Genomic DNA, 15,474 nt, shown 5'->3' on the forward strand with positions numbered 1-15,474 from the left:
GATTTCCTGAAGATTATTTTCACTGTGATCATTATGGTACCCTGGGCAGTTGGCCAAAGCCAGAAGGCCACACTGGACAGAGTTTCGGCAATGAAAAAGCAAACAAAGCAAAACCCAAGTCCCAGCAACTTCAATCTTTGTGATTATTACAATCACCCTGTGTAGATTAAAGACAAGATAGAATCTGTGTTTGCAACACACCTGTATGTTAGTTCTGTCTGCTACAATCGCAGCAGTGTATAGATGTTTGTATTAAAGAAGGAAAGATATATTAAGTAAGAAAAAATGTGAGATATAATGGGCGAGCTCCTTATCCCCATGGTGATCAAATTTGCCCTCAATATGAAAGATTTCTTTGTTTTGAAAGAGATGATAATAGAAAAGATCCAAGTATTAGCATGAGAAATCGAGCACTAAAAGAAAAATAGAAAGAGAAAATAAAAGAAGAAAAAGAAACAAAAGAAAATAGAAGAAAGAACAAGAGGAAAGAGTGAACAGAATTAGCTGAATTGTATGAACAGCTAAAACAGTATTACAAAGATTGAGATTTGCCAGCCTCCAATAAGAATCTGTTTGTGAGATTGATGCAAAAGATTGCTACAGAATTAGAATTATCCAAATGTGACATTTGTAGAAGTCTAAAAATAGCTAAAAGATAGCCGTAGAAAGGTGAAAGCTTAGCTGCAGAGCAATTTTTAAAGTAGAACCACACCCAAATTTCTAGAACATTAAAGAGACCTGAAAGATAGATTTTAAGCCATCAAGTAATTAGAATCATTTGTATAACTCAAGAAGAAAAGAAATTTAATAAAATAGTAGGGCATACTTCTTGTAAACACACATTGGTGGTTAATATAAATGATCATTCAAAAATTCAGTGACCTGAAAACCCCGTTAAATATTAGGGACCAATAAAAGAAATAAATTGTGAATGAGACGAACAGATTAATTTATGCTGGTACAGAAGTCCTAGAGCTAACTCCTACCAATCCATCAACGACCTGAGGTCTTATTGGGAGCAACCAGAAAACACTGATAAGAAATAGAAAGCCCCAGATAAAACAGATTAGATTTGTGAGCCTCAAAAATGGAGAAGAACCTGTACTTTAAGAATAATACAACCCTCCTTCTTTGTTTTACTGAGGTCTAAGAGCAATGTGCTAAGAACTCCACTGTATGAAACCCCACAGTAGAATAAAAGAGAATTGAATTTAAATTTTCCAACAGCAAGAGAAAATCAAAAATAAGAAAAAGACGAATGGCCTACAGAACAAATTATAGCAAATTATGACCCAGCAACATGGGCTCAGGATGGGTCATGGAGATATAAGACCCCAATTTACCTGTTGAATCGATTAATAAAGCTCCAAGCAGTAGTGGAGGTAGTGTAAAATCACACCTCTGGTGCCTTAAAAATATTGGCCAAGCTATATACACAAATGTGGGCGTTTGTGTATCAAAACAAGATCGCCCTAAACTATCTGTTAGCAAAAGAAAGAAGAGGAACTTAATGAATGTGAGTGCTGGGTAGAAATTGATGATTATGGAGAAGCTATCACAGAACTTGCGGAAGAAATAAAAAGAGTGGCTCATGTACCAGTACAAAAGTAGAATTCAATTTTGAAAGCAGATTAGTGGGGTAACCTCTTTGAAAGTGTTTTGAGGAAAAAGTTAAAGTTCATGTTGTTATGCTCAATTCTGAGACTTCTGTGTTTTATTAAGTTAATTCACTCAGTGATTCAAAAGATGCAGATTATAACGTCTCTAGATTCAGAATCAGCAGAAAAAAGAAAACCAAGATCTTTAATAGTATTAAAAGCTAAATCGACCCCTGTTAAAGAACAAAGACCTAAAAAGATTGAAATAAACCAAGAAATGCTAACTAAACTTGAAAGAGAGTGTGAAAGACTAGAAGTAGTAATAGAAATGCTAGAAAAGTTTGAAGCTGAAAAGAGACAACAAGAAAACCAAAATTCTGAAAAATATAAAAGATATCAAGGTACAGCTTTTTAAATACAGCACGAATCATAATGATCAAAAAGAGAAATGGGGGATTTCTGATAAATAGGTATGATTCGTGCTGATAAAAATTGAAACAGTAATAAATATTGATACAGTAATTAATATTTGAGAATAATAAAATAGTTAATAGCTAAAAGTTGTAATGCCAAAGAAGAGAGGGAAAGGAGGGGCTCCACCCACCCCCCCTTCCCAGCAGATGTTTTCAAGGACCACAGGAAAGAGGCTGAAGATACAGTTACTAAAAATGACTAAAGAACCTGCTTAGGTCCCAGAAAATGCTAATTATAAGAGATTTATTGCCTTGATATGCAGATGCAGTGATACGTTAGTCTTGGCTTACATTGCACTGGCTTGGTGCGCATGTGTAACCCAAAAGTGAATTAAAACACAACGAAGAAGACTACAGAGCCTTCATCAGTGACGACCCCCAAAGATTTTGTGTGACCACCAAACCGAGTAGTGGCACATGCGAGATAAGGGTGGTAATGAGAGCAGAGACAAAAAAGTCACAAACCGAAAATAGGAAGAGATAGTATTGACACATGGCATATAAGAAGTGACTTTCACTTGGCAAGCTTGTAAATGAAGTGGCAAGAGTCAAGAACCCTGCCCTCCATACCCTGGAGTTGTTTGTGCTTATGCGCTATTATTTGAACCAAATTATCCCTTATTTATATATTTTCTAAACTATTTAATTAAAATTGCTGCTACCTTAAATATTGTATGAGTTTTTTTAATAATGAGATAATTGAGCAAACATAACACTGGGAAGCAGAGGCCAGAGCCTTTGGAGGCTGCAAGCCTTAAAGATCGGCCCCTGCAGCAGCCCAGATGCAGGTGCCCCTGTTATCAAGGCTGTGGTGGCCTTGAGAGCGTGCAGGTGGATTTTGCATGCCTGTGGCCTGCTGCCTTCTCTGGGCTGAGGATTCCCTGTGGCTGCAGCAGGAAGGGTGGCTGAAGGTTTGCTGCCTGCTTTGGTGGCATGGCTGCAGGGGCCAGTGCTGTGAGAGCCCCCTGGGTGAGAGCTGGTGACAGCTGAGCTCTTGGGGACAGCGCTGTGCCCCAGGGCAGGAAAAGCAGCAGAGCCCAGTGCCAGGAGTGGTGTCAGTGGGAGCCCCTGTGCAAAGGACCCCCAGACCCAGGGTGGCTGAGCCAGCACCCCCAGGGACCTCCAGCCCTGCGAACTCAGATCAAGAGGAACCCACAAGTGTGCAAACACTGCCTGTGCCCAAAGGAATGGCAAAGAGAAGTGAGGTTTTAAAAAGAAACAGTATTTATTTGCCGATGATTGGCAAAAGCTCGGATTTTTCAGAACATGTTTCATTTTAAAAATCCTTATAACAACAACAATGTACAGAAGATATTTACATGGACATCCATTTACATACATCCGATGGACTAACAATCTTCTAAACATATTTACAGAAATCTTCTAACGCAGTGAACATATTTACAAGAAACTTGAAGCTTTCAATCATATTTACAAAGGCGTGGCATCTGTGCCATCATCTGCATCAGTCCTGGAAGAAAGAAAGCAGCAGGGCTGGACTCAGCTGCCAGCACTGGGCCCACCAGGGCTGGGAGCTGGGCCCCAGGGGCTGGGCCGGGGCTGGCAGGGCTGGCGTGGCCCCAGGCAAGCGCAGGGCAGGGCTGTGCTTGTGCCACCACAATCCAGGCCCCCTGCGGGCACCGTGTCCCTGAGCAGGGCCATCCAGCCCAGCCCCAGCCTGGCGTCAGGGGACCCAGTGTGTCTGTTGGCAGGGCGTGGGAAGCAGCTGCCTGTCTTACCTGTGGGGCTCCATCTTCATCCAAGGACCATGGGCTCCTCCTCATCATCCTCATCGACCTCCATGTCCTCGGTGTTATCCTCCTCATCAACCTCCATGTCTTCGATGTTGTCCTCCTCCTCTACTTCCATGTCCTCAACAGGATCTTCCTCATCCACCTCCATCTTCTCCTCCCTCTCCAGCACCATGTCCACTTCCATCTCCTCCTCAGTGTCTCTGGCACTCTGCAAGGGGCAGCACAATCTCCCAGTGGGCTTCCTGTCCCACACCATCCATTCCCACATGGCTGCAGCCTGCTCAAGCCAGGTGCCCCCCTGCCTGGAATGGCACTGTACCTCCACGGGCACAGCAGTGCACATCCTGCTGGGATTTGTGGTCCAGAGCAGCAGCAGGAAAAGCCCAGGCAGCAGCAATAGCTCAGCACTGAGGGGCAGAGTGCAGATCGAGCAGCAACTGACCCTGGGCAGCCAGTGAAGTGCTTGCTCTGCTTGTTTCCAGGTCCTGGACGTTCCACCTGGAACCCTCTGGGAGCTGTGATGTCACTGAAGTTTCAAGGCTGCTGCGCAGTGGGAGATGGGGATGGCAGAATGATCAAATCCTTGAATGGTTTGGCTTGGAAGGGACCCTAAAGATCATTGGGTTCCAAGCTGAGCAACCTCCCAGCACACCAGGTTGCTGTGGCCCCTGTCCCACCTGGCCTTGATTGTTGCTGGGGTTGGGGCATCCACAGCCTCTCTGCACTGGTCCCTGTGTCAGGGACAAGCACCCTGACAATAAAGAACTTCTTCCCATCATCAAATCTCTTCCAACTCTTGCAGTTTGATCCCATTCCCCCGTGTCCTGTCACTACAGTTCCTGACAAAGAGTCCTCTCGCACTTCCCTGTGGGTCAGGCTGTTCCTGCAGGGTCACTGGTGTGGCTGAACCTGCAGACAGGAGAGAGAAGCCATGTACCCACTTAGAGAAAATGGGGAAAGTGACAAGAGAGATGAGAGTAGGAGGAAAAGGTAGAGACATGCAAGGCATTGGTTTGGGTGGGCTGTGGGATTCATGCCTTTTATTGGAGTCCAGGTTCCCTGGTGCACTCGGTTCCTGTGTGGTGGCCTGTCCACAGTCAGCCCCTGTGAGTGACCTGCACTCCCAGAGCTGGGAGCACGCTTGCTTAAACTGCTGGTGAATGAGGCTCTAAAGGGATCTTTGTGTGGAACTCCAAACATTGTGTATTGCGATGAAGAGGGTCCAGGGAGGGAGACAAAATGGGGCTGGGGACACTGCGTTTTATATGGGGGGGAACGGCAGCAGAGCATTACAGTAAGCCAGGACCAATGGGTACAAGAGAGTGGGGAACATTCTAGAGGGAGTACATATAAGGAAAATACAGCAGTTGAACTGGGTGACACCAGCAAAACGTGCGGCATCAGCATGAGCCTGCAAATGCCCATGGGTGTCACCATTGCATTCAGAGCGGTGTCTCTCTTTTACCTTGGTCACTTTGCCCTCAGGTATTACAGTTCCAATGGTAGGCCCCTGGGCCCTCACCTCTCCCTCCTTTTTGTTTTCTATAAAGAAGGCTTCTGCCACATAGTTTTGAAGGCATTTAGCAAAAATGGATACAATAACCAGCACAATGAATACAATAAACAAAGCCCACAAAACAGTCTTAACTAGAGATGAGAGCCAGCTTTTGATCCCAAAGTGTCTGAAAAGTCCACTGAACCAGTCGTTGTTGCTTTCCATCTGGATCTTGTTTCCTTGATCTTTTAGCAGCTGGATGCTCTGGTATATTGACTCCCTCTGTGACACAGGTTGAAAAAGCACATGCCTTCAAATGCCTGTCAGCCATGGCCATGGGCATGAAATTAGGGCTTGACTGTGGAAGCACCCAGCTGAAGGCACGCGGCTCAGGGAGAAGCATCCAGATTCCTGCTGCAGTGGCAACAAACGGCAGCAACCTCTGACTTTAGCTCATGTAGTATCTGGAGGCTTGGGTGGCCTAAAAGTGAACAGATAAAGAGAGTAGAAGGTGAAACGTAAGTTCTGGTCCCACTAAACATTCTCTTCTGTATGCCAAGGGTGTGAACACAGCTTATTAGAAGGATCATATGTCAATGCTAAAATATAGTTTGTACAAATGTTAAGTCATATATCCTGGTTAGTGGTGTGTGTGCTATCTTGGTCTTGGTGTGGGTGGTCAACGCTGCTTAGGAGATCTTCATCTGTCCTTTTATCCTTTCTCTTTCCCAGGCTGTTGCTCTCACTCTTTGGCTTTCATTCGGTTCTTCTGATGGTGGCTCTGGTGTTTGCCTCGCCGTTTCCAGAAATGGTTTTATGATTTTTCTGGGGTCCGTCTTGGGTTTGCTGCTGGAGAGACACAAGTGTATTTTCTTCCCCATGTAATTAATGGGAACAGGCCCATAATTTCTTTAGATTCTTTAGGTTCTTTGATCAATGCAGGTGGCTTTTCTTTTAATTGGGCTTCAGTTGAATTAGTAAAATGCCTGATGATTGGGGGAGTTTTCTCCATAAATGAATTGTTCCAAATGTTGAATACCTAAAGAGCCTTGGCCAGTCTCTCAAAGGGAGATAATATCTGGACTCCCCACCCAGGTGATCAAGGATCCTTTTGATGGATCAGTGAGCCCTCTTCACTCGGGACTGTCCTGTGGCGGAGTGTGGTATGCCTGTCACATATTTTATACCCCAGTGGTCAGAAACGTGTTGGAATCAGTACAAGGTATAAGCAGGAGCATTATCAGTTTTAATTTCCTGTGGAACTGCTAAGGTGCAAAAAATTAAAAAGTAATGTTTTATAGCATCTTTTGATTTTTTCACCAACATGGGCAGAGGCAAAAACCACACTGGAAAAGGCATCCATTGAGACGTGGATGTATTTTAGTCTGCCAAAGCGGCTTAGTGTGTGATGTCTGATGGCCAGATGTGGAGACTCTCTCGTCCACTTGGATTGACTCCAGCTCTGACAGAAGCAAGGCCATATTCCTGACAATTTGGGCAGGTGGCTACAGTGGATCTTGCCTGGTCTCAGGTATTTTTAAAGATCCTAAGCAGCACAGGAATATTTTGATGATGGAAGTGATGGCTGGTCCTAGCCTCTTCAAAAGCTATCTAAGGCGTGTTGCAGTGGTTCAGATGTTTGAAGTAGACAATTGAGGTGGTTTTGAGTGAGAAGTATGTACATATTCACAAGGTCTGTTCCTGCAAGGGAGCACTGACGCTCTCTAGCTTTTCTGATCAGTTCTGCAGTAACTTTCTGTGGGGTTGTAATAGTTTTAGTAGGTTGGTGTGCTCTGAAAACACATTAAATTTCTGTCAGGGGATCTGAGGTAGTTGAGTCCCACTGAAACATAAATGCATGGAATTTTGGACTTGCACCAAGGATTGCCAGGGAGAAAGGAAAATCAGGGTGGTATCTCTGTGCCTGTTTAGTTTGAATCGCCTGGGGTACCTTTTGTACAGCTGCTTCCTCTGCCGGTGTCAGTGATCACGGGGAATTGAGTTCTTCACTGTGTTTAGGGAGCAGCAGGAACAGTGGCGCGAGATCTTCTGTGGTGATTCCCAGCAGTGAACGTACCCAACTGATGCTTCCACAGAGCCTGTGGAGTCCTCGCAGAGTCTTTGATTGCAGTGTTTGGGGTGTGATGGTTCTCTCTTTTGGACTTTATCTGCTGCAATCTCAAAACCTTTCTCCTGTACTGCAGTGATGACGTCTTCTACTGCAACGTCCAAAATGATTTGAGCTTCTGCTCAAATGAGTGTATTGTCCATATAATGAAAAATGATAGTGTGAGGATGTCTTTTCCGGATGAGTAAGGGAATTTGGGCTCCCAAGCCATTGACAAATAGCAGGGCTCTGCTTCATTCCTTGAGGAAACCCGGTCCACTGGTACCTCTGTAAAGGTGCTTGTCGGTTTAGGGATGGAAAAGGCAAACCAGATTTGTCATTAGGGTGCAAGGGGGAGTCAACAAATCAGTCATTTAGTTCTATAACAACTGTCTAACAATCTTGGGGTATCATGGAGGCTGAGGGCAGGCTGGGCAGGAGGGGACCCATGTCCTCAATAACCTCATTGATTTTCCTAAGGTCCTGCAGGAGCCGCTTCTTGTCTGTGCCAGGCTTTTGTATGACAAGGACAGGCGCATTCCAGGGGCTGGTAGATGGTACAATGTGGCCCACAGAAAGCTGCTCCTGCATGAGGGACTGCAGGGCCTTTAACTTTCTGCCTGGGAGGGGCCACTGATCCACCCATGTGGGGTCGTTGGTCTTCCTGGTTACCTGTAGGGTGGCTCGCTGCTCAGTGGCCCCGTCTAGAAACCTTGAGGTGTTGATAGGATCTCTAGCCTTGTCCTCCACTGGGACAAGAGGTCTCTTCCCCAAAGTGTTATTGGTGCCCAGGTGATGAATGATCTTACTGTAGCAACTGTGCCCTTAGGACCTTCCATGCAGATGGTGTCTTGACTCCAGAAGCTGGTAGTGGCTCTTGCAATGGCTAAAATTTCCCCAGCATTTGGAACCAGGGGCCATCCTTTAGCCAAACAGAGCAGGAAATTATCGTGATGTCAGGTCCTGTATCTAATAATCCTGAAAGACATCTCTTTCTCCCTTTCCATGACAAAGCACAGTTTAGAACGGATCTATTTCGGCCCGTAATCTGTGCCCACATCACCATTGGATCAGCTGGTGTGGTGATCATGTCCCGTAGGAGGTAGGCTCTGGCTATAACTGTTCCTTTTTGAATGAAAAGGGGAGGATCTGAGCATAGAGCCTGGACAGTTATCTCCTGCAAAGATGTCAAGGCAACTACATCAGATAGTATAGTGAGTGTCTCCATCTCTTCCCTGGTGTTGGTTAAAATGAAAATGTCTCTGTGCCGTTCTTCAGGCCCGTATTTGCCTGTTGGAATATGGTGAACATAAATATCGTGGATTGGAATTGAAAAGGCTCTTACCAGCTGCCTTAGGGTTCCAGGGCAGTGCGCGAGGGCGTATTTGGCCCAAGTGTCCGGCTAGCTGAAGCTGTGGAAGGAGGTGGCCGACACCCCCGGCGCATGCAAAGCCAGCCCCCTTTGGCGTCTCAGGCCTCAGGCTGAGCTGGATGCGCGGAGCGGACGGAAGCGCAGAGGAACGAAAGACGAGGTGACCACAGGCTGGGGGCTAACTCCGATTTATTGATCGTCCGATGGCAGGGGCAGGAAGGGAGGACGCCAACCAGCGTGTGGCAGGGAGTGGAGGGAGAGGTGCAGTTTTAAAACGAAGGGGTGGAGAGAGGAGGGGAGCCCAACTAGCCAATCAGGGAAGGATACAGACATCACTGACATGGGTGATCAACCAATCAATACAACATAAAGGAGGAGCCCCGGGACCACAGCCAACCACAACCCCCAGAAAGGAGAAGATTCCAGAAAGCTAGGAGGAGTGGGGGGTGATTGACTGGGCCCAGGGAGGAGGAAAAACTTACATATAAGGTGTACAGGGGAGGGGAAATTATATAACAAAGGGAGATTGGCAGTTGAGGGGGAAGGGGGTTACCATGGAAATCAACTGTAAGGGAAGGCAATGGCGGGAAAACCAGGGGAGGGAGGAACCATTTTGCAGAAACTAGGGGGAGAATACATAAAATAGGGGAATAATTGGGGAAACTTAACAACACACCACAACATCTCCCCATTTCTTAACAAATAAAATAAAAGAACGTGAAAGTCCATGTAAACTTAAACTTCAGGGACCCGCGGCTGGTCCGGCCAATCTTCGTCTTCTTCGAGCTGGGGCTCGTCCGCCCATAGATGTTCGACGGGCGGCACGGTCGACCCCTCCTCATCTGCAGCTTCTTCGGCCTCCGAGGAGAGGTCCCCCAGCTCGATGTGCTCTTCTTTGGGCACTGTCGCATGATTAACGCTGGGAGAAGTGGCCCTGGATATCAGTCTCTGGACCAGACCGCGGATCACCATAACGAAAACTGAAAGGACAATCAAACTCAAAACGATTTTTATAGCACTTTCAATAATGGAAGTGGCCCACCCGCTCAGGCCCCAACCCTTGAAGAGGTCCCCCAGCCAGTCCGAAGTCTCTCGTTGGACTTTATGGACGAGGTCTTGCAGCTTGCGTATGGATTGTCTGGCGTCCTCGGCTCGGGTGGACAGGTTCAAGCAGCAGAGGCCCTCAAACTCCTCACAATGATGGTGGTGGAGCAGCAATAGAAAATCTATTGCTGCCCTGTTTTGGAGTGTCGCCTTCCTTGTAATCTCCTCGTCTGACAGGAGGTCGTATAGCGCGGCTGATGTAAAATTGGCTTGCTTCGCCACCCAACACTCTAGGCGGCCCAATTCTCCTAGAGCCTTCGCCACCGATACCCACGGCAACAAAATGGTAAAGGCGACGGACTTTGAGTGTGACCAATGAGTAATTTCGGCATCACAATCCTCGGTGAGATCCTTAAGATCTCTTTTAGACCTGCCCAATTCGGATGTGATGTTGGATCTTTTCCAATCAATAATTTGGGACATGTTGGGTGTGAACAGCGTCAGCCGGCCAAAAGTGCACGGCCCTCCCACCAGGCCAGAGGGGATGCCTGCCCACGCTCGGTCTCCGCAAATCAAAAACACACCCCGAGGAAGGGAGTAAGGGGTCCGGCCAGTAGTGGTGGGGCCGAGGATCTTCAGGACAGCCTGACACCACTGTCTGGCCTGATATTCTTTTTTGGTCTGGAGGACCACCTCACTACCCCTCTCTACGGGGGTGATAGTATAGTCGAACTGAAAACAGATAGAGGCATTGGCGGAGCCGAGTAGATGTAATTCTGTGGGCTCGGAGGTTGCAGGGGCCAGCCTGAACACTCCGTCTCTCCAGGCATTTGAGGAGTCAAAACTGGGGAGGATAGTAAGGCTCCGGGCCAGAACAGGGTAGAAGGAACGTTGAAAAGTGGGAGGGAACTCGCCTGGAGAGAAAGGGATCCCCACAAGGCAAGACGACATCGGGTCCTCTGCTGCGCCGGTGTCTAGGCAAATACTGTCCTGTCCGAGGGATTGAGCCAAGGCACGCCAGACGTTGACCTTGGGCTGGGGGACAACCCACGGCTCCGCAGGTGACATCAGGAGCCAGAAGGTGGTCACAAGGATGGTCAGCGCTCCGGGGTTTGGGGCCAGCGGTGTTGCAGCGGGGGCCATTGGGGAGATGTAACTGAAATGATACAAAACAGTAAAAGTACATCGAACTCATAAGAATGGTTCCTCCCCGGAAAGCCAACTTAAATAAAACATGCGGGGTGACATATCCGGGAGTGGGGGAGAACAGGAGGAAACATGAAGGAGGAGGTCCATTGGTGGAGGAGAGGCCGGAGGGGAAGGCTCTTCCTCCACGGAGGGAAGGTCTGGAGGAGCAGATGGTAGTGGATGGTTTTGCCTCCTCCGCCGCCGCCAACACGCCTGCCGGACTTGTGGCACAGTCCCTGCTTTTGTCCCCTGCTTCGGGACGAAGGGCCTTACCCACTTAGATGGAACCCACTTGGGACCTGAGGGGGTAGACACGCAAGCGTATCCCCTCCCCCAGGTCACCAGGTCGAAGGGGCCCTCCGTCCGCCAGGTCTCCGGATCCTTAACCAGAACCGGAGGCCTGACTTTAGGCTGCAGCTGCTGGTGGCTGCCGAAGTGCCGGACCACTGGAGGATTTTGGCTGTCGAAAGAGCAATTTAGGAAGTTGAGGGTATACAAAGCTCTCGACAGCCGGACGTGGGGGGTCTCCACCTTCATCGCCGGTTGTTGGCGGGACAGGGTCTTCTTAAGGCTCTGGTGGGCCCTCTCCACCATGGCTTGGCCTGTCGGGGAATAGGGGATGCCGGTCTTATGGACTATTCCCCATTGCTGCAGGAAGCTCCGCAGCTCCTTGGAAACATACGCAGGGCCATTATCAGTTTTTAGGGCCCTAGGGATGCCCAAGACAGCGAATGCTTGAAGCAGATGCTTCTGAACATCCGCTGCCTTTTCTCCTGTGTGGGCAGAAGCGTAGATGGCACCGGAGAAGGTGTCTACCGAGACGTGGACGTAACACAGCCGGCCAAAAGATGGAACATGTGTTACGTCCGTCTGCCACACCTCGCAGCTCGCCAGGCCTCGGGGATTAGCTCCCGAGACCACGGTGGGCATCTGATGTTGCTGGCATTGGGGACATGTGGCCACAATCGCCTTGGCCTGGTCCTGCGTCAGATTGAACTGCCGAACCAGGCCGGGCGCATTTTGGTGGAAGAGCTGGTGGCTGATCTTAGCCTGGCCGAACACATCTGGGAGCGGGCCCTGCGTAACGGCAGCCGCGGCCAAGGAGTCGGCACGGCGGTTGCCCTCCGCGATGAACCCGGGCAGGTCAGTGTGTGACCTCACATGCATCACATAAAATGGGTGCTCGCGGTGGGAGACCAACTCGACGAGCCTGTTTAATAATTCGAACAACCTTTTGTTGGTGACCTCTTGAAGAACGGCCTGCTCCGCTCGAGACACTACACCGGCGACGTACGCAGAATCTGTAACCAGATTGAAAGGTCCAGGAAACCTCTGGAAGGCCCTGACGACTGCATCTAGCTCAGCAACCTGTGGAGAGCCCTCCACAGTAACAACATCGGTCTCCCACTGCTGAGTCTGAGGATCCCTCCAAGTCATAACCGACTTGTGGGATGCTCCAGACGCGTCAGTAAATACAGTCACGGCATCCAGTGGTTCCCTACTTTGGACCTTAGTTAGAGATAATTTGAATTCCGAATTAAATAATTTGTGGGCCGGCCGATCAACTGCGACTCGCCCAGTGTAGCTGTCTAACGCAAACTGTAGATATTCATTGGTCTGCAACAGTTCTTCAAAGGTCTTTAATTTTAATTGGCCCGCTTCCAATTTAATTGGAATGTGAATGCATGCGAAGTCACATCCTGCCAACTCCCTGATCCTCGATCTTGCCTTGAGGATCAGTTCGGCTACCAACTCTTGTGGCCGTGTCATCCTTTTGGACCTGTGGTGGCTGAGGAACACCCACTCTATGATTAAGAGGGGGTCCCCCAGACCCTGGTCCTTCAGGTCTTGGTCCCACTGGTGGATCATGCCATGGAGGTGTGGCAGCTTTCCCAGTATAATAAATTTGAATGGCAGGCCCGGATGGTACCGATGGGCCTGCCTGGCCGAAATAATTTTTTGCACCCTCTCCAGAGCCACCTCCGCCTCTGGGGTGAGAGTCCTAGGGGAACTAAGCCCCTCTCCCCCTTTCAACAAATTGAAAAGGGGGGCTAGGTCTTCGGTGGGAATGCCTAGCCAGGGTCTCACCCAATTTAAAGACCCACACAGTTGATGGACATCTGCTAGGGTCTGGACTTTTGTCCGAATAGCCAATTTTTGCGGAACAATGGTCCGCTTTGTGATTTGGAGGCCCAGGTACTTCCAAGGTGGCATCCGCTGAATCTTATCCTGCTGGAGCTCAAACCCTGCAGCAACCAACGCATTGGTTGTCAGGTCAAGCGCATGGGCAAGTAGACTGTGGTCGGCCGCACACACGAGGATATCGTCCATATAGTGATAAATGATGACGGCATCCCCGAGGGCTGTACGTAAAGGTGACAGCAGCGAAGCGACGTACCATTGGCAGATCACAGGGCTGTTCTTCATGCCCTGCGGTAATACCCGCCAATGATAGCGCTTGGCCGGGGACTCACGGTTGATAGACGGAACCGTGAAAGCAAAGCGCGGAGCATCGTCCGGGTGAAGGGGAATTTGGAAGAAACAGTCTTTTATGTCAATTACTGCCAAATTCCAATTTTGGGGGAGCATTGCTGGGGAGGGCATCCCTGGTTGGAGAGATCCCATGTCGACAATTAAATCGTTAATTTGGCGGAGGTCGGTCAGGAGCCGCCACTTATCTTTATTGGGCTTCTTGATGACAAAGACAGGGGAGTTCCATGGAGACATGGACTCCTCGATGTTGCCCTTAAGTAGCTGCTCCTGCACGAGCTCGTTGAGCGCCTTCAATTTCTGTTTGTTAAGTGGCCACTGTTGGACTTGTACTGGTCTATCAGAAAGCCAATCCAGCTTCCAAGTCCGGCGCTCATCAGTGGCCACTGCCCGAAAAACCTGGGGAGCCTTTGGCAGGTCAATTCTGGCTCCCCACTGGGCTAGCAGATCTCTCCCCCAGAGAGGCTCGCTGTAATCTAAAACGAACGGGCGCACTGAAGCCAATTGCCCGTCGGGCCCCTTAATTTGGACAACGCTCTTCGATTGTTTGGCCAATTGTAAACCCCCGACACCAGAAATCGTGCCCGCTGCGCTTTGCAAGTCCCAATGCGACGGCCACTCCCGAGAGGGAATGATCGTCACATCTGCACCCGTGTCCAAAAGACCCCTGATGACCTTTCGATCCCCGCCCAACGAAAGCTGGCATGTCAGGCGGGGCTTCTCCCTCCCCACGAGCTGCGCCCAGGCCACCGACGGAGGCGATGTCTTCTCCGCTCCGCTGCTCCAGTGGTCTTGATCGGGCACGGGGATGGCCTGGGCGATAACCTGTCCCTTGGGAAGGAGAAGTGGGGGTCGGACACAGTACAGCCCTACCGCGAAACGGTCCCGGTCGGTAGTGACCAGACCGGGGATGATGTGCACGTCTCGCGGCGTGTGCTTAGTGTCACCGATGACAGTCCACCTGCAACGTCCTAGTTTCCTCCAGCGACCCGGATGTTGGAGGTCGACAGACACCAGCTGGATGTTACTGCTAGGGATATAAAAATCCCTAGTTAGCTGCAGCCTGTAAGGGGAAGCAGAGGACAAGGTGTTAAGCGCAGGAACTGCACCACATGTATTAGTCAAGTCCGTGAAGTGAGTCAAGTCCGGCAAAGTGAAATTTGGCGGCGGCATTCCCTCATCTCCTTTCTCCCCGCGTTGTGATCTTGTGCCCGCCGCATTTTTGTCTTGGCGCAGGGAGGGGCTGCGCTCTTGGTCTAGTTTTTTGCCAACTTTTTCTCCCTCTCTCTCTGTCTCCTATAGTTCAGATAGTCCAATCTCATTGGACACTGGGGCATCCAGTGCCCAATCTCGCCACATAGGTGGCAGGGGTGGGTGTCCGATGTTCGTCTGCTGGGCCCTGGTGTCGGTGGCCCAGCAGCGGGGGCAGCCTCAAGATCAAATGGCTCGGGCTCGGGGAGGTCGGCAAAGGCTACGGAGTTACGGCGCGGGCGCACAGGGAGTGGAACATGAGCCACTACCGCCTCCATCATTGCCTCCACCGTGGGCCGGGGAGTTCGGGGGAGAGTCCGAATAGCCTTCCGGCATTCGGCATTGGCATTATAATATGCCATCTTTCTTAACATGTACTCTCTCTCCCGGTCCCCGGACACCTGTGCCTCCACGAAACGGTAGAGGCGTTCGATGAAGGCTAAGTAGGGCTCTTGCGCGCCCTGCCGCACCTCGTCCTCCTCCCATTGGGAGGTGACGGTGGCCAGTTTGAAAAAGGCTCGCTCCGCAGCCTGAGCCGTTACCGTCAGGTGTTGAGAAAAGAGAGCCCGAGCCTGTGCTGCCCCATTTGCCCATTGCCCCTCGCCCAACAGCTGTTCCTCCTGCACTAACAGGCCGTCCGCATCGTGAGAAGTGGCAGGACTCCCCCAAAGATCTGGGAGAGCCTCCACAATCTCACTCTTC

The sequence above is a fragment of the Melospiza melodia genome, unplaced genomic scaffold (genome assembly GCF_035770615.1).
Source record: "Melospiza melodia melodia isolate bMelMel2 unplaced genomic scaffold, bMelMel2.pri scaffold_34, whole genome shotgun sequence".
Classification (NCBI taxonomy): Eukaryota; Metazoa; Chordata; class Aves; order Passeriformes; family Passerellidae; genus Melospiza; species Melospiza melodia.